The 23,473-nt window shown below is 36.6% G+C and overlaps 1 pseudogene; it reads left to right on the top strand.

The window, feature by feature from the left end:
- Positions 1-21,953: 21,953 nt before the first annotated feature.
- On the top strand, positions 21,954-22,881 carry LOC113178702 (olfactory receptor 14C36-like; annotated as a pseudogene).
- Positions 22,882-23,473: the final 592 nt, after the last annotated feature.

The following is a 23,473-nucleotide window of genomic DNA, read 5'->3' on the forward strand; positions in this document are numbered from 1 at the left end:
GTTGAAGATGAAATGATAAAAATAACTTACTTTTGAAGTATATTCTGTATCTTTCCAATAAAATCCTTTAAAAGTCATTGAAGACCCCCTATTCTGCCACATTTGTCTTCATTTTTATCTAATATGTAATTGCTAAACAAATATTGTAATATTCTAATGCTAAATGCTTAAATGCTGAACAAATATAAATTATGAGCAAACTTAATTAATGTTTTCTTGATAATCTACCCAAAGTGTATTCTTCCTTTTTAACTCCATCTCAAAGTTCAAGATGCTTTTTTTCTTCCAGGAGATTTCTGCGACTGTCCTTCCCTGGCCTAGCAATCATGTGAATGACAACCTTCTTTTCAGATTCTTAATTGTCTGATGACAAGCAAATGCTTGCCCTCTCTGCCTCTCATTTGCAAACAGAAGAGGTGGAAAGATGTAGAAACCAAGCTGTCTCTGATGTGCAAGCAGTGCAGGGGACAGCTCTGCAGTGCGGCCTTCCCCACTGGAATGACAAAGGCTCTCTGGGGTGAAACCTCCAGGAACTGAGCCATTCTCTGGGACAGGAAGCCTTCTCTGTGGGAAGTGGCAAGTCTACAAGCCTCTGCTCTCTGCAGGGTGAAGGGGAGCCTCAGGAACACCCCTTGCCTGCCCTGGAACCTGACAGCCTTGTCTCAACAGTGGCCTTGAGACTTGTCACCTCCTGGATTTTATTTTGATTTTTGTGGGCCACTAAATGTCAGTCCTTCTCAGTTCCAGTGTGCTAAGCTTCAGGGATCTCCACAGTTCCTATTGCAACCTCTTCTTCATTCCTTCCAATTCCTAAAAGGTTCCCACCATTCCCCTGGGATTCTGGCTCATTACCCGCCAGATCCTCTAAATCTGTATCTAATTCCTGACCTTCTTCATTATTTCTCCTAAGCCTTAGCTTTTCACAGTCAAGTGCCACCTGTCATCAAAATAGATATTCTAGGGGCTGGGGCCATAGCTCAGTTGGTAGAATGCTTGCTTTGCATGCACAAGGCCCTGGGTTCAATCCCCACCCCCCCCAAAAAAAAAAAAAGATATTCTAAGCTCTATTCTATATGTCTAAATCTTTAACCACAAATATCTCCAGGTCTCCCTGAATGATAAAAAGATATTTTAAAGCCTCCCCTTCTGAAGGGAGGCCTGCTCATTTCTCTGTCGCGTAGACCAAACACCTCAGTGACTCCTTTCTGCATTTCACTCCAGCTCCCCATCCCTCAGCGGTAACACCCTGTTGGCTCCCAAGGACCAGAGTCCAGTCAGCCCTTCCCCACCCGCATCCTGGTAGTCTGAGCTTCCCCTCCCTTGAGATCACTGGGTTCATCTCACAGTGGTCCCTTCACCTCTGAATGTAGCCCTCATTGCTCTAAGGTTTATTAAAAAAAAAATTTTTTTTCCTCTCTTCTCCCCTCTCCCTCCCTAACAAGATTTGGAAGACAGTGTCATCTTTTCTTCCCTAGTTAACTGCCCTCGAACACCTGCTACAGGAAGAGGGTGTCTGCTGAGGATCTGGGAAGTGAGGATCTCCAAAATGTGAATACTAATAGACCATCAGGGCAACTTGAAGGCCCCCTCCTGGAATGTAACCCTTGAAAAAAATTCTTTATCTCCTTTGCTAGCAAAGCAATGAAGCTTCTCTTTTCCTCAAAACCTTGGCCTCATTATCAAATTGGCATTGGAGACAGGGACTGAGCTTTTGGTTACAAATCTTGGCACTCCGGATGGGACCCGAGAAGAAGCCCTGGCTCTGGGTTTCTTGGACAGGCCTGGCACTCCATGAACTGCACTTTCATGCTGAGGATGTAAGATGAACTTTTGGAGAGCTCCTGGAAAGTTAGGGGTGAGTGGGCCTCGGTTGGAACTGAACCAGAGGAGCTATTCCTGTAAGTAAAGGGAGGGACACAGGGACTCCCAGCAGCTGCTGAAGCCCCTGAGCTCCGGGGACTCCGCCTTCCTTCCCTGCACTGTAAGGATCCCTCCATCTTGGTCTACTTGGAGAAAAAGGAAACTGAATGCAGTAAAGTTTCGGCACCTTGACCACCTGGTAAACTGCCCAGTGCACACTGAGACCTTTGATTCTACACTTCTGGTCCCCTTTGTGGGAGCACCTGGTTCCCCACCCCTATGGGAACATCTGTGATGCCACTGATGTAGGAGTCACAGTTAAGCAGGAATTGGGAACTTGGGGAGATTTTCCCACTATCTGGTCTGTTTTAAAGGTCCCCATCTGTCTGCCATGGTTTGGGGATCCTCTCTGTTTCTCTGTCATTTTGTTTCTTTGTTTGTATCTGTTTCTGGCCCTTTAAGACATGGGCAATAGGGTGTTGATCCTATAGATTGTTTCTTGGGAAATATCTTGACTAAATGGGCCACCTATAGATGTAAACATGACTAAGAAAAAATGTGACAATCTGGTCTTTGAATGGTTTTCTAAATTATTGTACAGTTGGGAGTTGGACTGTCAGAGATAAAATAAATGTTCTGTATATACAGACATGTAGGCCATTACATAATAAGGAGTCTAACAGTCAAAACTAAGTTGGATGCAAAAGGTGCTGCCCTAATGTGTGAGCAGCAGGACACCAAAGGAGGATTGAAAAAAAGAAGTTTTTTTCTTTCAACCCAGTGCTGACAGTGTGAGCACCTTCTCAGCCTGGCCCCAGGCAACTGCAAATCATCCTGCTGTGGGTGAGGGACACCAGTTCTGGGATCAAAGAATAAACAAATAAATGAATACAACTCAAGAAAGCTGCCTGGTCTGTAGAGAAATGGGCAAACAGGATCTGCCCTCTACTCTGCTTTTTAGCCATTCTTTGCCCAGGGATAAAAGTTTGAGAACAGGGCTCAGTTTGCTGCCTCTGAAGACAAATGAAATGTATGCGGGCTATAGGTCTCACCCATTTTCTTTCTGTGTTTTTGTCTCATGGGTTCAAAGAATGAAATCCATGGATGATGGCAGAGGATAAAAAATTTTTAAATTATTTTTGAGTGAGGAAAAAGAAATGAAATTCCCTGTCATGTGAGGAAGAAAGTGGCTGAAAGCTTTTCCACTTGAGTACACTAGTCTGGGAACTTAAGGCTGCTGGATAAAGGCTCTGATCAGAGTCCATGCTGAACAGACATTAAAAGCGTTCAAACTAATTGTTGGAATCTATGCTGTAGGATGTTGGGAAGGGATGAAAGTTATTGGCTTGGCCGTGACTTTCTATTTGGCTGAATGCCTTTAGCCCTGAAGTATGAATTTTTTTTGTAACCTCCATTTGGGTCCACCCCCATTTCCATTTTCCTGCCACCCTGGGGACAAAGGAGTGGACTGGAATGCTGGACCTCACTGGGTTTACTTTACATTTGGAAAAATTAAACAAATAAATAAATAGCCTTATCTGGAGCCCATTACACTCATTGTCTGATGATTAACTAGCCTATCTTAATGGGGGGTAAAAAAAAAAGCTGCCAGTCACTAGGAAAGGGGCAATGGTCTCCAGTACTCTTCAATAAAACAATAACCTGGGGAGAAAATAGTCTCCCCTTTCTAAGCTCTGAAAGCATGTCCTATTTGGCCAGAGGACACTTCTGGGTGCAGTCCTACCTGTTATCCAAAAAGCTAAAATACAAGGGCCTAAGCACCTATGTCTTGGCACTGCTGATTTCTGCAGAGAGAGGTCCCTAACAGTCTTTGTATGGTCAATGTGAACTTACAGAATTCCCTAGATACATACATAAATACATATGTAGAGAGAATCTCTGGGTACAATTGACAGTGGGGAACTCACTTAAAGTTGATGGCATTGTGATGATGATAAGGGAGACTGGTCAAACAACAGCAACCTGTGCTCCAACCTCTTGAGCACAAACTGGAAGGGAAAAAGATTAAGGCATAGTTTTTTGTTTTTAACTATTCCAGCCTGATCCCTCTCCTGGGATAAAATTTGTTATAAAAATTAAATGTACAGATAACATGCTCATGCAAATAGTAACAACTTCATTTGCAAGTGCCTTCCTGCTCTGCTGGAGGTCTCCTAGAAGAGAAGGAGGCTTTTCAGACCAGAAGGACCCTGAGAAAGTGATCAATGTTTTCTCAACCACAATTTTATTTTAGGAGGAAATAACTTGCCCTTGAGGAGGAGGGGATAACCCCTTAAGAGAGAGACATTAATGGAGATTCATCTTCTTCTGGATGGTTGATGGAAATGTGACTTGAGTCAGATTTGCCAGATCTCCTACTCTGCCTATGCTGCCTGTTAAAAAACTCCACACTAATGAGTAACAGTTTGTGCAAGGCTTGAGCTCTAAAATATTAAAGTGCGATGCCCATTACTTTTAGGATTTTTCTTTGTTAGAGAAACAGATAACTTATAATTTTGGCCAGGCTTGATTGTTTTTTCATGAATAACCTGAATATATGTCCCTAGATATATGTATACATCTGAAACTAAATATGTTTGTCTGAGCCTTATTTAAATGTTCTGTAAAAGTTTATAAAATGAAAGTTCATATAGGTTTAACCACCAATATATCTTTTATATATTGCATCTGACATAAAAGAGCTACACTGCCAATCGAGAAACTGATATAAATCTGTCTGCTTTAACTAAGTCTAGTTCTGACCATTAACACTGTTGTCTACATGCATAAGAGATTTAAGGCTATCCTTTGCTTTTTGGTAGTGCTGCTAAACTCTGCAAACCTGTAAGGATCTATGAATTCTGAATTTTACTGTAAAAAATTAAACCTGATTAATATAAGGACATCTGTGTAATCATAATGCTAACTACTAGTTCTTTGCATATTAAGTATACTCATGTTCTTCTAATATACAAGTTTTAAAATATAAAGCTTGGTAAAGCACTTTAGCAAGCTAATGTTCTCCAAACTAAATTTGTCTTTCCAATTCATATGATCTTTTATTGTTTTATTGGTTTTCTTTGCACTTGCTTTGTTGTCTCACATCTGTATCTTCTTAATTTTTATTTTGTGATTTTTGTCTTCATTCTCCTTCCTTTGCCCCTCCACCACTTTTTTTGTTTGTTTGTTTTGGCACCAGGGATTGAACTCAGGGTATTCAACCACTGAGCCACATCCCCAATCATTTTATATTTTAATTAGAAATAGAGCCTCAAGGATTGCTTAGCCCCTCACTAAGTTGCTGAGGTTGGCTTTATACTCATGATCCTTCTGCCTTAGCCTCCTAAGATGCTAGAATTACAGGCATGCACCACTATTCTCAGTCCATTTTTTGCCTATATATTTTAATATTAATTTTGGAATCACTAGTGCCTATTTTTTGTACATTGTACATTATCACGTATCACTTCTTATCAGCTATTAAAGTTAGAGATCATTTTAAATAAGGTTTTTTACAAGTTAACATGTGATTAGCTTCCAGCAGATGCACACTCACTCAGACCTTGGTGATCAGGTCGAGAACCAAGGCAGGCTTTCCTGGTGTGGAGCAGAAGACTGATTGAGGAAGGGGTTGTAGGGAGGAGCTGTGGCTCTTACCAAGGTCCAGAAGAGGCAGTAGAGTTTGAGAGTGGTGAGGATCACACAAAGGCTCAGGAATGATGACAAGTGATGGGATGTCAGGTCCTCAGAAGGCTCTCCAGCTCCAGTTCATCCTTGTTTCAGCTGGCTGAATCCCTGTTAATTTGCTCTATCATTTATACTAAATTTGGGGGCTTTTGACCCCCCTTTATAATCCTTATGAGCTACCACTGGATTTCTCAGTGACATTATTTATCCTGGGATCAGAAACATCTGGTCTGGTGGTCTCCACCCTGATCCTCTGGCCTTTCCCTCTTATCAGATGAGGACAGCCTGCCAGAGGCTTCACTCTTTTTTATCAGGGTGAGGGGAAGTAAATTGTTTGAGGCCATTCTGGAGGGATCTGTAGATGTGCCTGGTGAAACTGAAGGTCTTTTAAAATGAAGTTAAAATGGAGTTGTTTAGGCTCAGACCTAAGGCCATCCTGAAGATTAGTCCCACCACATTCTATAATTGTTAATGGTATAGTTAAAACTGTTGCTATCCTTGTTATTAGGACTCTATGGCCTTATATGTATTTCTAGGCTGTTTGGTATCGTGTGTATATGAGAGATGATATGCAAAAACAATAAGAAAAATAATTTTTTAAAAAATCTTACCTTTGAGCCAACTGAGGAAGAAAAATTACTGTGATAGTTCTTTATATTGATTTCCTCCACAGGAGTGATTTCAATCACGTTTTTCTTTTTAATATCAGCATCACAGTTTCCAGGTAATGTTTTAAGTTTGGGTTCCTCAGTTTCATTTGTTTCTTCTACAAAAATAAAAACAAAATAGAGAGTACAGAAAAAGCTCCATAATTTTAAATCAATAATCAGCTTGCAATAGATACTTAAAATATTTTACCATCATTCTTCGATTCATTAGAAGTGTGAGGTAATTCTCTATTTTCTTTGGGGATATCCTAGGAAGAAAAAAATATTTAGGTGTAATATGCACCAAATTTGAAAAATTAGCTTAATATTTTCCATTACTGCAGGATACAAGAGAAGGAGAACATGTTTCTGAGCCATTCCAATGTAAATTCAATTTAATCTTGCCACTTACTAAGCTATGTCTGCTCATGGGGTGAGGATGATGAGAGATCTCCAAAATATTATTCCCCTTACCTCCAAGATAATTTCACAAATACTGATATCCATTAAATTATTTTATTAATCCAAATGACCTAGGATGAAATTGGAGCCATCCGTAGTTTAGAGTGCTTTTGAGAAAAAAAAAACATTTTTAGAAATTTAAAATAATTATGTGTGATATTTTAAATGTGTGTTTGTGGCTTATATTGGCATAAATTATCTCTTGAGGGAAAATATGAGACCTAAGCTTTAAGAGTATCTTATAAATAAAACTGATAGAAATCACAAACAGTATGAGTTCTGTCCATCTTGTGTATTAAATAGCTAAAAATACAACTTAATATAAATGTTGAGCCTTCCAAGATAGAGAAGAATGACAAAAACAACCTTGTGGGGGCAATAGCACTGAATGAAAACCTCACAGTTACTAAATAGAAAGATTAACCAAATAACCAAAGAATGGAGACAGAGATGACTCAAAGAACATACAATGAAGAGAAGTTTTTTTCTTCAAGAGAATATTGAGTCTTGGAGTAAATAATTTAAAAAAGTAAACAAGGAGTGAGAAACAAATGTTCATCTTAAGTCCAAATCTGTGCTCATAATGAGCGGATGCTTGAAGAATATTCTGGTTCCTACTTTCATATTTATGAAATTTCCCTGGCTAGTTTGCTTCTTCTTTATGGCACTAATTCAAGATAATGCACCTGAATTTATACATCCCAGATATCAAAAGAAAATTCAAACTTAAAGCATATTTTTAGAATTTAGTAGTTAAATAATAGTCATCTCATGCATGCTATGTTATTTAGAACACTTCATTCTATAGAAATTTTTTTTCTAAGCCAGGTGTGGTGGTGCACCCCTGTAATCCCAGTGGCTTGGGAGGCTAAGACAGGAGGATCGCAAGTTCAAAGCCAGCCTCAGCAATGGAGAGGCTCTAAGCAACTCAGTGAGACTCTGTCTCTAAATAAAATACAAAATAGGGCTTGGGATGTGGCTCAGCAGTAAAGTGCCCCTGAGTTCAATCTTTAGTACCAAAAACAAAAAAAAAAAAAAAAAAGAAAGAAAAGAAAAAGAAGAAGAAAGAAATTTTTTTTCATCAGTTTTTACACAATTATTCATGTTCAAAAATTTAAGAAGCTATTTTCTTATGTTTGAACTATATTGTAGCTGCTCCAGGATATATGCAAATGTATTTATTAGCCTTGACTAGCTTATTAAAATTTAAAAAGCTTTTAAATAAATATTTAAATAACTAAGTAAAAAACTTCTAAAATATGAGATCTCAGAATGTGACATAAGCATTTGAATATTTTAAAACACTATGATACAAAAAATATAAATCTAAAGTCTTATCATATAATTATTGAGAGTCTATGCTTCCAGTAGTGGTTATTATTTTTCACAAGATATCTATTTTTCAATTAGATAAAGAGTTTTAAATATACTCTTAGTGGAAAGAGTCAGAAGGCATGAAGAAATACCTTTTTAATGCAAACATTTTTATAATGTTATTATATTTTTATACATTTATTTACTTAGTTTTATATGATGCTGAGGATTGAACCCCTTGCCTCACAGTACATGGTAGGCAAGTACTATATCAGTGAGCTACAACTGCAGCCCCTAATCTAAACATTAATATACTTATTCTAAATGTGTATGTTTCCATAATTTCTAATGTTACTTTAGTGTAAAAATGGAGCCAAGGATAGAAATAATGGAAAAAGCCTGCAAGAAATATATTGAGTAAAATATAAAGGGTCTAATAAAAAAAAAAAAAACTCTATCCAATGTGCCTTATTTATTTCAAATTAAAGGCATGAGGGAAATTTCTTGATTCTACAAAAACTAATTTTTGCATGAGTATTATAAATCATGTAATTATGATTTAAAGTCACACTAATGTAAATCTAACAAAAATTTCTTGACTAAATTTCCTATTGCTTCTGCAATAGGAAATTTATTCCTGATGCGATTTTTCTATCTATATGTATTTACCAGTACAATGGTTCTTCAATCCCCCACCAAACTAAACTCCTCAAGGGAACATTGGCATTTGTACAAGTTAAAAAAATATCAACATAATTCTCTTAAAATGATTTTTTCTGAGCAAATTTGCATAAAATAGATTAGGAAACCATTGCTAAGTTTTAAAACCACACAACCAAAAATTCAGAGCAAGAAAATTGATTTCACAAAAATCTCTTTACCTTGTCATAATATTTATAGATGGCCTCATCCAAGGTGAGACAATGATCATCAGGATCAATTTTATTAGAAATCCTGTAAAGTAAAAATGTATAATAAAATAGGTGGATAGTATTTTTAATAAACTCTGGTAAAAACTTAGATTTAACTTTATTAAATTGTATTTCTTGACTGATATGATTTAAACATAACTTCTGTTTTATAAAGCTCTTTCTGCCTCCACTTTTATTAAACTATGAAATATTCAATGAAGGTAGTCTTAATTCCATTTCAGACTGACAGTCAATGTATTGGCAGAACATGAGAATAACTTATTCTCAGAAACTGCCTTTTTTGAAGGCTGAACTTAAAATCCAATTAATAGCTCTCACACACACACACACACACACACACACACACACACACATGCACATCCACACACAAACACACACATTTTTTTTTTAACCTTAAGTGGAACACCATTTTATAACCCAAGACAGGGTAGCAAGAAACACAGTGGCTTCTCTCTTGGTTATCCATGGATCAAAGACTAACTAGTTTAAAATGGTGGTATTAGTTCTTCAGCATGGATATCACCTACTGAAAATACCCCATTGTGCAGCGTGTGGTGATGCATGCTTGTAATCACAGCAAATTGGGAGGTTGAGGCAGGAGTATTCATGTTTGAAGACAGTCTCAGTGAATTAGTGAGGCCCCCAACAATTTGGTGACATCCTGTCTCAAAACAAAACATAAAACAATAGGGCTGGGGATATGTCTCCGTGTTCAAGCACCCCTAGGTTTTGTCCCTATTGCAAAGAAGAAAAAAAATCAAAAAGAAGACAGCAAAAGTGAGGCACTAAGCAACTCAGTGAGATCCTGTATCTAAATAAAATAAAAAGTAGGGCTAGGGAAATGGCTCAGTGGGCAAATGCCTCTGAGTTCAATCCCTGGTACCAGAAAAAAAAAGAAAGAAAAAAAAAGAAAAAGAAAACATGAAACCTTAAAAAAAAAATTGAACACTGAATGTTCAGTCAAGAAATGAATGTATATGTTGTTATTGGGAATACTTATTATTAATGTATTATAAATACATATTTTCCTGTATAGATCCCAGTTTATTCAAATCTACATAAACTAGCAAGCACCTATAACCTTTACAAGGCCCTCAGATACCCAAGTGGAAATATTGCTAGGAAAACAGAGTACTGGTAATCATACCTGTGTTTCCCTAAATATTATTTAAATATCCTCCTTCCTCTGGGATTCCACTCCCCAATCTCTCATCTGCAGGACTCAGTGGGACACTCTAAACTTTAAATCTACATTCTATGAAGATGCAGATTCCTGATACAAGTTACACTCAAAGGACTAAGAGTCACAGTTCTTTCTGCTTATGGGAAACAAACTGAATGGAGTCTCAGTCACAGGCTTAGCATAAACATTTTCCCAACTACCTAACTGAAGCTCTTCGATGACTTTTCCAGTCAATTATTTTCATGATCTACTATATGTGCATGTAAGAAGGACATCAATGAGTTAAGAAGAGAAGTAGAGGAGAATGGACACTTGCTATAGGCTGTAGATCCATGTGTCCAACAAATTCTAGTCCCCTGGGTTTTTAGAGTCCCTAAGCCACTCTCACATCTCTAAACTCTGGAGACTTTTCCCAGTGGCTCAAATTATTTTGACATCTTTCAAAAAAACCTTGAATTTTGTCACATCTTCCAGTTAAACAAACAAGAAAATAACAACCTATCAGGACTTCCTTCAAATCCTATTTTTAATAGGCCTTTATAGAGACCTTCCAGTATTTTATGTCCTTAATATTCATTTTGTGTTAATCAAACTGGTCATAAACCCCAAGGTTTTGGTCGATTTTCTACAACCCTTATTTCTTCTCAACACAGTGCTGTTTCTCTTCAGTTTTGCCCTTCCCTTTGTTAGTGTCACTCTGATACTCTATCACTGGGCTTACTTAGTAATCCCAGTCTTATCCACTTTAGTTGGGTTTCTACAGACCCTCTCTAATCTGTTATGAACACATTTACTACACAATGATAATCAGGAAAAGTACTGAGTTAGCATGAAGGAACCTCAGATTGAATCTTATTGCTATTCCTTTCTACATCCACAAAAGTCCCTTTCATATCTATACGTTTCAGGGTCATCATCATGACCATCATTTGGCCAGCATGTCAAATATATATTGAAGGGTGAGAGGGTACATTGATAGGTGAAAATTCCTTAAAATTCTTAAATTCTCTGAGCTTTTGATTCTGTCAATAGGAAAAAAATGAATATTCAATTGACACAACTTTAAAAAAATAAAGAGAGCACAACAAAAAGTAAAAATAAAAATTCAAGAAAAGATTTTAATCATAGAAAAAGAAAACAAGATTATAACGAAAAATTCTTCATAAAAGTAAATAGGAAGAAAATTGTAGCTCTTGATTTAATAAGCAGTTTATAAAAACAGAGGTCAAAGATACATGGGGGTAGAATACTGAAGGAAACCAAACTGGGAAATCAGGAAGTAGAGATATCAATTAAAATATTCTCTCTATGGAGCCTTAATATATTTAATATAACATGGTTTACACAAAGGTATCCTTAACTTCAAGTAAAATGATTCCTTTCCAGGACTAGCCTGATCTTCTGTATAAAGAAAACATGATACCACAGCTTTGTGATGAACAACAAAAGAAATTTTGTTATCAGTGAAACTGTCAAAAATATCAGGACAAACTCTGTACCCAGGCTTCTCAGGTAAATTATGAATCAGAATTAACACACAACTGACTTTGACTATCTGAATTGATGATACAGATCTGCATCTTGATTCTAGTACAGCACTGACATCAACCTACACAGTAGGGCAATACAATGAAGTTGTCAGCCAGGCAAGCTTACAGTGTAACTACAGGCCTGGTCCTTATTAATTGTGGGAATATGGGACAATTAGTCAACTTCTATTAATGAGTGAGAACTGCTTAATTAGCAAATAACAGGTTATAATAGCACAGACACTTTCAAAGTCATTTCGATGACTTTAACAAACAAGTGTTAGATACAATTGTCTATCCTAGACTGGAACACTCAACAAATATTTGTTCCTTTCATCTTCATTCTATAATTAGCTATCATACAATTTTTTACTCTATAAAATCTTACCTTTTTAAATTGTCATCCATAGACTCTTCATCCACTATTAAAGAAAAGAGTAAAATATGTATTTAATCAACAATAGAAAATATAAAATATTAAAAGTGTATGAGTCTGATGCTTTTTTATAGAGTATTCCTCTAGGCCCATATATGGAGCCTTTTCTAGAATGAATATTAATTATATTTCTGATAGGAAATTAATGCATTAAGAACTCTTCAGTCCCATACTTTGTACTTTTTAAATGCAAGGAAGATGCATGGGATTTATCAAAATTTGATACCTAAAAGTAAAGGTAAACAGTCCCATGACTGTACTTTTATCTAAAAGTTACAAGATGGACAGAAAACAATATCATTAGCAGATTCAGGAGCATAGAGATGAAAGTGTCAAACAAATAGCATGATTTTTCTGGACTAATTGCAGTAGGAATAAATATCAGAGAATATTCTTAGGCTATTATGATACACAATAGCTCCAGATTTTCAGTCAAAACTGCTCAGGTTAAAATGAAACCCTTTACTACAAGAAAGGTGGATGCATGGACAGTGTACTTTGCTGCATGGCAAAACTCAAGAAAACAGACCAGGGATTGGAATTCTTACATAGACATTCCAGGTTAAATTTGAGGAGAGCTAAATAGAAATTGATACGTTTACCCTCACTAATCCTGTTCTGGTGAAGATATTATTCTCTTATTTCCAGATGCTTTCTCTCTTATGTGTCATACAAACAAGGCATTACCTCCAATGCGGGCGGTGTGTGTGTGTATGGGGGCACTAAAAAGATGACATCCTTGAGAGTTTGTACATTCTGGTGTATACTTTGTTGTCATAGGAAAACTTAGAAGTACTAGGGAGGTAGCAGCAAGTTGTCATGTAGAAATAGCTGATATGAGAAAGTTTTAAAGTAAACTATTATGCTTTCAGAATGTGCCAACCATTGTCTCTCTGATGAGAGAAAAAGTCCTTTACAATGCACTTAAATTATGAAACAAAACAATGTGACTCTTTTGGCATTTCCCCCAAGAGAAAATCTACTGATAGGATACAGAATGGAGCTTAATGGTAGTGTGTTGCATAGAATGCATGAATCCTGGATTCGATCCCTAAAACTGAAATAATAATAGTAATAAAAATAATAAAAAATTAAAAGAATGTCAGTTTTGTTAAAATTAAATAGTCTGATTTTATACTCTTCTCTGAAAATATTAGAATTACTTTTTAGATTATTTGAAGTACATCATTAATTTGTAATGGCAAAAACGTAAAGCATATAGTATGAATTAATCCAAAGGGGTTATACAAAGAAGGGGACATAATTTTAGACAATGTTGGATTTGCTAAATTTAAAGCACTTATGGAATTATTTTACTCAATATACTACCTCAAGCAGATGGCAATGTAATTACTTTTTCTTTGTTTTTATTGGTTCTTTTAATTTAAACATAAGGATTCATTTTGATCAAATTCTACAGCTTTGTTTTTTCTTTTAAATTCAGCCCCCAGTAGATACCCTTTTTCTTCCCCCCTTGCTTTGTTTCCTTTCATCTACTGTACTGAACTGTTATTTATTTATATACTTTTTAAAAAAATTTAGTACCTTGGGGATATACATGTTGATGAGATTCACTATGGGCAGTCATAATTGTACATAGCAAATTTCATTGAGATTCTGTTTTAGTCAGATTTTTCATTGCTGTGACTACAGGACCTGACCAGAACAATTATAGTGGGGAAAGAGTTTATTTGAAGGTTGCAGAGGTCTCAGTAAATAGACTGCCAACTCCATTCCCTGGGACTCAAGATGAGGCTGAACATCATGGTGGAAGTGTAAGGCATAGGGAAACAGCTCATTTGTTGCACAGAGAGAGACTCTACTCACCAGCTATAAAATATCAAAGGCAAACCTCCAATGACGCACATCCTTAGCCGAACTTTACCTGCCTTCAGTTACCACCCAATTAATCCCATCAGGGGATTAATTCACTGATTGATTTAAGACTCTCTTAGCCCAATCATTTCCCCTCTAAACCTTCTTGCATTATATCATACATGAGCTTTTTGGGGACACCTCACATCCAAACCATCAAAGATTCATTCTGACAACTGAAGAGGAGATAATTCTAATTCATGTTTACTACTCACTTTCTAGAAAGTTTTCCTACAGCAAGGCTGTAAAATACTTTTTGATGACCATTGTATAAACTATGACTTCTTGAGATTGTCAGATTCCACTGAGAAGATTTTATCTGATCCCAGTTGAGTAGGATATTACAGGTAGCACTGTATTGTACAGCATGATCCAATTTTTTTTATTCCTTTTAATTATGTGGCAAATTGTTATAGACTTCCTGCTTTTTCTGCATGTAATCCGAATGCCCTCATGTCCTATACTGGTGAACAAAAAATGGAAAACAAGGGCTATAAATGTAGCCCACTCATAGACAATGTGCCTATATCATTTGATGTAATGTATTCAATCACTAGCACCACAAAAGAAAGAAAAACTAAAAAGTATTTTGTAAATGACTACATTTAATTACATTGGAACTTTAATATTTTAAATATACTATACTTTTCCAAATATAAGGTTACTCTGGAAAAAAATATTCCAGATATAATAGAGATCAGTGGTTGGAAGGGGTTACATGTGTGTTGAGGTGATTAGGAAGAGGATAAGGACAATAAAACATTTTGTTTCTGAAGCTACAACTATGAATACATGATATTATCCATTTCTCTAAAAACCACAGGTTGTATAGCACCAAGAAAGAATCCTAATATAAATTAAATATGTGAGTGATAATAATGTATAAATGTAGGCTCATCATTGGTAGCAAGAGTATGCCCCTTGTAGTGGACATTGATAATGGAGGAGGACTGTGAAAGTAAAGTAAGTACAGAAGAAAATATCTCTGTGCCTTCCATATTTTTCTGTGAATTTAAAACTATGTATTAGGGACCAAGGATATACCTCAGTGGAAGAGCACTTACCTGATGCATAATGCCCTATATTTGATTACAGTACTGTACACACAAAAAGTTACTAAATAAAAAAATAACATACTCTCTGAGCTTATCATTAACAGTTAATATATATTATGGCAAGACAGTCACCTCCAAATTGGTGATAAAGATCAAAGCAATAGAATATGGGTATTCTTATAAATTGAAGAAATTGAAAATACACAAATGAATAATTTAATTACATATTTACTCAAGAAAATAGTTTAAAAATGTCACAGAGTATTTCACCTCATTTTAATGAGACAACTCATTTTTAGTCACACAAATAACTAATTTTTATTTACTAAATACGTTCAGCTTATAGAAAAAAATACATTTGCTCTTTGGAGCAATCTCAATTCATATTTTGGGTAGATACTGGAGTTCAAACATTTGCCACATCCCTGGGCACACAGACTATATAGTTCTTTTTTTTTTTTTTTTTTTTTTTGAGAGAGAGAGAGAGAGAGAGAATTTTAATATTTATTTATTTATTTTTAGTTTTTGGGGGACACAACATCTTTGTTTGTATGTGGTGCTGAGGATCGAACCCAGGCCGCACACATGCCAGGCGAGAGCGCTATCACTTGAGCCACATCCCCAGCCCACACAGACTATAGTTCTACAGGCAGAATATATGACTTTCTGGCACAACCCTCATAATGCCAAAGTTCTGCAGGTATAAAGGGCTTGCTGCTATGCAGGCATTGACCATTGCCCTGGGCACAGACTAGGACAGTGTGTGCACATACAACTCATGTAGAAGAAATTCTTGACTAGATTTTGCTTTGTGTTTCTTTCTTTTTAATTATTACTTTGTCATTTTGTTTCGTTATTTTTATCTTATTGTCATAATTTAATAGAATTTTAAAAATTTTCTTCCAATTTCTCATTCTTCCTTTTTTAAAAATAATTTTTACTTTTATGAACCTTTAACAATTTAGTGGATCCTAAATATTTTATCCCTTTCTTCTCTGTTGTTACTGGTGTTCCTTTTTTTTCTTGTTGATTGTTTCTGCATACCTATATCTAGTTTGCCTTCATGCTGTATTATTGTTGTTTGTCTTCTTTCATCTGCATTGGGGATACAGCCCCATTCCTTGAACACATTGGCAGGTACTTTGCAACTTCTAAAACCCACAGCAAAGGTAAGAAAAAAATGCATCTTACTTTCCACCAAAGACATACATTCCCGCTTATAACTTGACAGGTACTTCAAGTCAAATAACAGGGTAAATAAAAGCCCCCAGCTGACATGTACCCATGTAGGTATGGATCAAATGTACTATAATCCAGTTTCTGGCAGCCACCCTCATAGCATGAGCAGAGAGAGGTGAAACAACTCTGTTTACAGAGTTGTGCAGGTATGAAGCCTGCACCAAGCAGCACCTCAGCCTAGTTTGTTGGAGGCCATGACCAAGTCAAGATGGCGCCTGGCAGTTTGCCAGGAGGAGTGGCTTCTAAGGCAGTGCCACTGAGCCATCAAGATGGTTGGGACTCCTTATTGGCTGATTGCTATATCTGTAGGGGAGCAATGCTATGATTGAATGATGCTGATTGGGTCATGCTTTATGTAAATCAGTTAGATATACATACCTCTGCTGTTCCTCAATAAAGCAGTTAACTTAAATTACCTTCAGTTCCTGCTTCAATCTTCAGTTTCTTGTCACCTCTGGGTTACTTTTCCCAGCTGGACTGTGGCACTAGGTCTCTCCCATGCCTTTGCAGATGGAAAATTATGGACAAGGCTACAGTAATGACCACAAAAAATGCAGCCCACATAATCCACTGCCTACATGATGTGACTCCATTCTCACAAGATTGACAAAGAAAGTTGGTCCTTCAGGCTATGATAGTACAAACTGTGACAAAACCCATGAATCACAGTCAGGTAAAACATAAAAGTCTATAATACAGAGTCGATAATTTGGAAATAATCTCGACAAAATAAACCAGTAGCCCAGGATACATCATCAAGAGAAGGTTATTTCCTAAGAAGATTCTCACATAAATGTGGAAGAAACATACAAACCCATGGATGCACAAAATTTAGCACAAATATTAGAAATATGAACAAATAAGGTAACATGGATCCTCTAAATGTTCATAACTCTCTAGCAACTGATTCCAATGACACTGCAGTAGACAAAATGCCAGAAAAAGGATTAAAAAGATATTAAAAATAATGTATGAATTCAAAGATGATACAAATAGAAGATGAATAAAGTAATAAAAACCTTACAAGGCATTAGAGAACAGTGCAAAAATAGAGCTTCTTAAAAGAAATCAAACAGCAATCTTGGAAATAAATAGCTTAATATTTCAAATTTAAAAAAAATATAAGTCTAATTTTCAATCATAGACTAGATTAAGCAGAAGAAAAAATATCAGAGTTGGAAGGCAATGATGAATGTCACCTTTAGTTAGTTATGACAACGAAAAGAAGAAGAAACAGAATATACAAAGTCCTTGGTACCTGATTTATAGACTAAACTCATGAATTATGAACATAGACAATGATGTATTAGTACAGGCTCATAGGCAATGCAATTTATTTGGAGAAAAAAATAGCAGAAAATTTCTTAATTTTTTTGAATGCTATGGATGTCCAGATACAGGAAGCATTTAGAACACCAAATAGACATGACCAGAATAGAACTTCTCCACGTTCGTTTATAAAAATTGCCCAAAGTACATTGAAAGCCGTAAAAAAGACCAAACCACTTATAGAATAAACTCATAAAAAGAACATAAGAGTTATCAACAGAAACTTTGAAGGCCAGGGAACATGAAATGGTATATTTCAAGCCCTTAAGAGAAAAGAAAGAAACAAAGACAAAAACTTAAGATGGATGGAATGGGTGACTATTATGTTAAGCAGAATAAGTCAGAAACATAAATCAAATATCACATTCTCTATAACATATGCAATTTGAAAACAAATTAAGAATGACTAGGAAATGTAAAAGGGGTTATTAGGGAAGAGGAAAGGTAAAAAGGGACGAAGAAATGAAGGGACAGATAGAAATGGAAGTAGGGAAAGTGGTTGGGATTCAAGTACTATTTACATATGTATGAAAATATCACTGTAAAATCCACGGATTTGTATACAGAGTCCGAGGATATACAATCAATCAACAAATTTATGAAAAAATGCTCATCATCTCTAGCAATCAGAGTAATGAAAATCAAAACTACTCTAAGATATCATCTCACTCCAGTCAGAATGGTAGCTATTATGAAGACAAACAATCCGTAAGTGTTGGTGAGGATGTGGGAAAAAGGTACAGTCATACATTGCTGGTGGGATTGCACATTGGTGCAACCAATATAGAAAACAGTATGGAGATTCCTTGGAAATCTGGGAATGGAACCACCATTTGACCCAGCTACCCTCCCCTCGGACAAACCCAAAGGATCTTAAAAAAAAAAAACAACAACAACAGAATACTACAGGGACACAGCCACATCAATGTTTAGGGCAGCACAATTCTTCAAAGTCCCAGAAATTAGAATTTCAAAAATATTTTCATTATTTATACTATGAAAATTTATCATACTCATGAATATTGCAAGCAATACTATCTCTTTCTCTTCAGCTTTGTGCCGTAAAAATGCAAGCAATTTAGTTTTTTTCATTATGCAAAAAATAGTTCATCAACATATATCAGTATTAAACTCATTGATACACAAAATTTCTGAGTTACATTTTGTCTAAATTTATAAATTACAGTAAGTAGTAACTAAAATTGAATTAAAGAATCTTAAAAATTAGATGTATATTAGGGTCTCAGAATTACCATTATAATTGAGAATATATTTTACAATCTTATTTTTTATTAGATCTTAATATTTTTAGATAGTAGTTTTAATGAGAGTAGTTTACATAGTTATTGTTATACAGAGTAGTTTTGTCAGGTTTATTTCAATAAAATTTGATTTCAGTTCATGATTCACCTCTTTTCCTGCCCCTCCCTTTCTTCTGTTCTTCATTTCCTCCCTTGTTCTCTTTCCTCTACACTGTTATACTTCTTCTCATGTGAGGAAAGCTGGCTACTTCATCTTGGAGGTACAAAATATGCAGGGGTTTTTGATCTCTCACATAGAAATTTTGTTCTCTACTGAAATTCTCAGGGTTTTGCCTCCAATAATTTTGTGGTCAAATGGGGCAACAACTCCAAAAGGCTCTGAATAGAGTTGATTGACCATACTTTAGATATCTGCTGTGTGTTTTTGGTTATACATGGAGCCAGGTTTTTTAACCAGACATATTCCCTGGCACTAGCTGTTGCAGAGCTGCAAACACCATGTTTGGATGAAGGTGCCCTGAGTTTCTGTTCTTTTAAATAGAACACAGGATGATTCTCTATCTTCCCAGAACACTCAGCAGATTTGTGTCTCAGTTTCTCTCCTACACCCACCCAGATTCTTGTTATGGGTGCCTCTAACCCACTGTTTTAAGCCACAGTTCAGTCTTAGAAAGGGTAAAAAAGAAAGGCCATTTTTCTCTGCTATCTCAGCAAGAAAGCCTAGAAAAGCAACCTGAATTGAAGAGGCTCTTGCGCGCGCGCGCGCACACACACACACACACACACGGACTCTGCCTAGAAAATCTTCCAGTGCATCCAATTTTTCTTGACATATTAGGCAGAATCCAAAAATATCCTTTGTTGAAAACTTTGTATTTGAATTGAGGATAATTTACATAATATTTCTATTTTCGCTATAAATATTATCCTTCCACAAAACAAGGGAGATTTTGATGATACAATTTTTGTATTTTAGAATCTGTAGGGCACTGTTGTTATATTTTATGTGGGGATTCATTTTGACATAGTGGTGCATCATGAAAAACTAGTTTGCCCAAATTCAGTGCCCAGTGTCTCCCCTTGTTTTTTTTTTTTTTTTTTTTTTAAAGTACATTCTTCTGTTGATTTCCATATGGGCTATTTCCATAACTTTCTAATTGTGACTTGCTCTGCTACAACATTGAAGTTCATGTCTCATGTGAGTGTATTGATTATACTACATTGGGAATAAGAGCAAGGAGTGGGAAATCTGGGTCATATTGTGGTCATATTCCTAGTATTCTGAAGAATCTTCACACTGTTTTCCAGAGGGACAGTCATAATTTTCAGTCTCACAGTGTATTATTTTACTTTTCCACCCACATCCTCACCAGCACTTATAATTTGAATAGTTGATAAATTTCATTTTGACTGGGTTGAGCCAAAATTCCAATATAATTTTGAATGGTATTTCCTTGAGTGCTAGAGATGTTGAACTTTTTTTATGTGTTTAAAGGCAATTTGTATTTCTTGTTTTGAGATGTGTCTATATATTTCTTTTCTCCCTTTCTTAATTGGGTTAGTGAGATTTTCCTCAGCCCACAAGAGAGGAGTTTCTTTTCTGCCATACAGCTAGTTTTTCCCTGGAACTGCTGCAGTTATTTCTTCTATGAATGCATTTTTTCTTTTAACCAGAATTTCTGGGTTTTGAATGGTCACAGGCTCTTTGTATTGGCCTTTTAGTGTTTACCCATTGCCTGTGGTTTTCATTATGCAGCCATACACTGGTTCCTTTGACTTCCATGTCTGCAAATAGTTATAATGCTCTGTATAATTCTGTACTGTAGCTTTTCTTCACTGGAATACCTTTTAGTTGTGTCTTCAATGAAAAGCGTTACCTACTCTACAAAAAATTTTTTGTGTTATTACATCCAAGTAAAATATAGGCAAATTACCCATTTTAGCTTCTCTTTTTTCTAAGGAGAAGTAAGTATTTTGCAGTAAGTATTTTGCTGAAAGATGCTAATTTTTGGAAGATTCTGATGACTCAAATGGAGCAAGTACAAAAGTGTGTCATTATTACACAAGAAGACACTATTGAAATCCTCTTATCATTATCAAGTATCATAATTTAACATTAAAAATTTAGCCTCCATTGTTTAAAATGTTGAATGCTGTTTAACATCAAGTGCATTTGTCTTAATGGTTTTAAATAAGTTGTTTACCACATGCATAGATTTGGTGGGGAATGCAAGGTGTCCACAAGGAAAATATAAATTATTGTCTGGACAAAGGGGACTTCAACTTCATGGTGGTGAACACAGAGTAAGAACATTTAAAGGTACAAAGTAAAAGTTGAGGAGAGTGTCAGCTGCTCGGGAACCTGAGGCTCTGAAGACCTTACCCTAATAACTTGGAGAGGAATAGAGAGCCCAGCAGGAGCAGGGACAGGCTGGCTGAGGTTGTGTGTCCATGAGACAGCACCACCCCCATCCTGGGGAGCACCAGGGAGAGTGAGAGACTTCAGCAGAGTTAAGGGGCACTCAGGTCACCTCAGTTTTCCACAACACTGGGCCTGTGACACTGGAATGGGAAAATTTGAATTCTTGAGATGGTTTTCTCATGAGTAAAATGTTATCATGTTCGTAGTGATCAGTACTCCAACATGATATATATATAGATCTTTACATAAAATGTAAAAAATATTATAGTTTGTTTTATAATTTGCATTATTAGGTGTGGAGGTAAAGGCAAAATAATATTGAATTGCATTTATGGAGGAGGATGAAGGTAAGTAAACTACAGAGCATTAAACAATGAACTGTCACACAAGTGGTCATGCAGGCGAGGAGGTGGGCAACCCTGGAAGTGCTCTGCATGGAGTCTCAGGAGGTCAGGGAAGGCCTGATGGGGAGCTGAGGAAAAGCTGTGCAATTCAGGCGCAGACCCTGGGCTGCAGCCTCCACACCTGCACTGGGAGGTGTACTCTGCTCAGAATGATTAAATGTATCAGAAAACCAAGAGTACCTTCCTCTCCAGGGAAAGTGACTACAAAATATAAGAAAACGATTTGGATATGAATGTGTGAACTAATTGCATTAATGATGTTTTTTACTTGCTCTTTTTAACTCTTCATCTTCTCAAACAACCAGAATTTCCAGCAAATGGCCAATGCCAACATGGTAACTGAATTTCTCCTCTTGGGCTCTCCTGATGGCTGGAATCTGAGTTGCCTCTATTTCACTGTATTCCCAATGACTTACCTGTGTACCATGTTAGGGAATCTTCTCATTGTTACAGTCATGACTGCTGACTAGCACCTGCACATACCCATGTACTTCTTCCTCAGGGATTTGTCCATCTTAGATATGTACTTCATTTCTGTCACTGTCCCCAATCCATGTGTCAACTCTCTTACTGGCAACAGGGCCATTTCAGTAGCTGGTTGTGCAATACATATTTTCTTGGTCACTTTTTGTGCATATGTGGAAATGCTAGTTCTCACCATCATGGCCTGGGACTGCTATGTGGCCATCTGCCAGCCCCTTCTGTACCTCTTAATCATGAACCCCCAGATTTGTGTCCACATGACCCTGGCTTCCCTGCTCAGTGGTCTGCTGTATGCAAGTGTGCACAATGGGAACACATTCCAGCTGTCCTTCTGCCAGTCAAATGTGGTCCATCTTCTGTGATGTTCCCTCTCTGCTGAGGCTCTCCAGCTCTGACACCATCAGCAACATGGTCCTTCTTCTTGTCTCTATTATAATCATAGGTGGTGGCTGCTTTGCTATAATAATCATTTCATACATTTGCATTTTTTCTGCTGTGCTGAATTTTCCCACCAGAGCCCCAGGGAAGGCCTTCTCCACCTGCACCCCTCACATCCTTGTGGTGTCCGTCTTCCTCAGTTCCAGCACAGGTGTGTACCTGAGACCTTCAGCAACCTCTGACACCCTCCAGGACATGGTTCTCTCTTCCTTTTACACCATGGTTCCTCCCTTCCTGAATCCGCTCATCTACAGTCTCAGGAACAAGCAGGTAAAGGAAGCTGTGAGAAGAGTAATGCAAAGACAGTTGTTCTCAGGGAAATGATGAAGTTGCATTTCAGGATTGTCCTCATTTCCCTGTTTGTGGTTCTTAGATAAAGCTTTTCACATCTTGGCTTTCCATCTTACCCTGCCTACACTGGGATCACATCATTAGGAGCTGATTTATTTTATAAGGTATCCTTTGTGATTTACCATATTTTTTCCATGGATACTTCATAAAATGTGTAATTTTATCATTGTATACATTTTTATTTTTAATTATTTGTTCTAATTAGTTATAAATGACAGCAGAATGCATTTTAACTAAATGGAGTATAATTTCTTATTTCTCTGGTGGTATATGATACAGAGTTTTATGGTTTATGCAACCATACAAGTATGTACACAGGGTAATAATGACTGCCTCATTTTGCCAGCCTTCTCCACCCACATCCTTTTTTCCTCTCACTCCCTTTTGCACAATCTAAAGTTCCTCCATACTTTCCTATGTTCCCCAGTTTATGGATCAAAACTTATTATCAGAGAAAACATTATGCCTTTGATGTTTGGGGATTGGCTTATTTCACTTAGCAGGATTTTCTCCAACTCCATCTGTTACCCCAAAATGCCATAACTTTATTTTTTAAGGCTGAGTA

This window comes from Urocitellus parryii, chromosome 1, assembly GCF_045843805.1.
Source record: "Urocitellus parryii isolate mUroPar1 chromosome 1, mUroPar1.hap1, whole genome shotgun sequence".
Lineage (NCBI taxonomy): Eukaryota > Metazoa > Chordata > Mammalia > Rodentia > Sciuridae > Urocitellus > Urocitellus parryii.